Source organism: Mycteria americana, chromosome 4 (assembly GCF_035582795.1).
Source record: "Mycteria americana isolate JAX WOST 10 ecotype Jacksonville Zoo and Gardens chromosome 4, USCA_MyAme_1.0, whole genome shotgun sequence".
Taxonomy (NCBI): Eukaryota; Metazoa; Chordata; class Aves; order Ciconiiformes; family Ciconiidae; genus Mycteria; species Mycteria americana.
In genome coordinates this window covers 23946493-23948270 of record NC_134368.1, presented here as the reverse complement: position 1 = coordinate 23948270, position 1778 = coordinate 23946493, and positions in this window count along the sequence as shown.

The window sequence follows — 1778 nt, the reverse complement described above, 5'->3', positions numbered from 1 at the left end:
GTTTTTCTCTCTTCAGAAATTCTTGGGTTTTCTGACTGTTTTTTCTTATGATATCTTCATTCGTCACTGGATGCTCACAGGCAAATTACTGCAATACCTGGAATTCTTAAGTGGTCTCCCATTTAGCTACAATTCATTCTCGAGCACAAACTTTCAGACAAGTTGGGGTTGAGGCACTCCTGTATATGAAAAATGCTGTTTTCTGCTATGATACTCGGCATGTGTCAGATCTAATCCCGAGACTGAAACTAACGTTATTTGTGAACAGTTCTAAGAATTTAATATTCTAAATTAATGTTGTTTAATTGAACATATGAATAATAGGATACATTTCTATTAAGTATCACTGCTAGAATCAATTTTTGATGCAGTTGCTCAGATCACAGATTCCACAATTTTTCTATAACTGCCTAGCAACATTTGCATCCAATTCTTTGTTAGACTGAATGCTGGAGCTTTAAAACTCTTGTTAGTACATACATAGGAACACTAAACAATCGAAGATATCTAAGGAAATATTTTAAAAACTACTATATATGCTGATTTTAATTTCTAATATAGTAATGTCTAATTTTACTACTCCTTGTTGGTTTTAAGAAATACTTATGCTTCATATTTAAACAGTTGCTCTCCATCAAATTGTCTCTTACTAAAAGTCATCAAAATGTTAGCAACTGAGGCAAAAACATTTGACTACTGTAGCTGTTTTTCTATAAAGGAAAACGTGGAATACACCACCATTATAAATGCTCATAGGTTGTTTAGGCTGACTGTATTGGGTTTGCGTGGCAAGGTTTTAGTAGTGGGGATGCTAGAGGGGTGGCTTCTGTGAGAAGCTGCTAGAAGCTTCCCCTATGTCCAACAGAGCCAATGCCAGCCGGCTCCAAGACAGACCCGCTGCTGGCCAAGGCTGAGCCCATCAGCGACAGTGGTAGTGCTTCTGTGATAACAGAAGGTGGTGGTGGGGGGGAACCAGCAATTTCAGCCAGAGAGAGAAGAGTGAGAATACGTGAGAGAAACAGCTCTGCAGACACCAAGGCCAGTGAAGAAGGAGGGGGAGGAGGTGCTCCAGGCACTGGAGCAGAGATTCCCTGCAGCCCGTGGTGAAGACCATGGTGAAGCAAGTTGCCCCCCTGCAGTCCATGGAGGTCCACAGTGGAGCAGATAGCCACCTGCAGCCCATGGAGGACCCCACGCCAGAGCAGGTGGATGCCTGAAGGAGGCTGTGACCCCATGGGAAGCCTATGCTGGAGCAGGGTCCTGGCAGGACCTGTGGACCTGTGGAGAGAGGAGCCCACGCTGGAGCAGGTTTTCTGGCAGGACTTGTGACCCCATGGGGGACCCACGCTGGAGCAGTCTGTTCCTGAAGGACTGCACCCTGTGGAAGTGACCCACGCTGGAGCAGTTCAGGAAGAACTGCAGCACATAGGAGGGATGCTGGAGCAGGGGAAGAGCATGAGGAGTCCTCCCCCTAAAGAGGAAGGAGCAACAGAAATGTGTGATGAACTGACCGCAACCGCCATTCCCTGTCCCCCTGTGCCTCCTGGGGGGAGGAGGTAGAGAATTCAGGAGTAAAGTTAAGCCCAGGAAGAAGGGAGGAGTGGGGGAAAGGTGTTTTAAGATTTGGGTTTATTTCTTGTTATCCTACTCTGATTTGATTGGTAATAAATTAAATTAATTTCCTCAAGTCAGCTCTGGTTTGCCTGTGACATTAATTGATGAGGGATCTCTCCCTGTATTTATCTCGACCCATGAGCCTTTCGTTATATTTTCTCTGC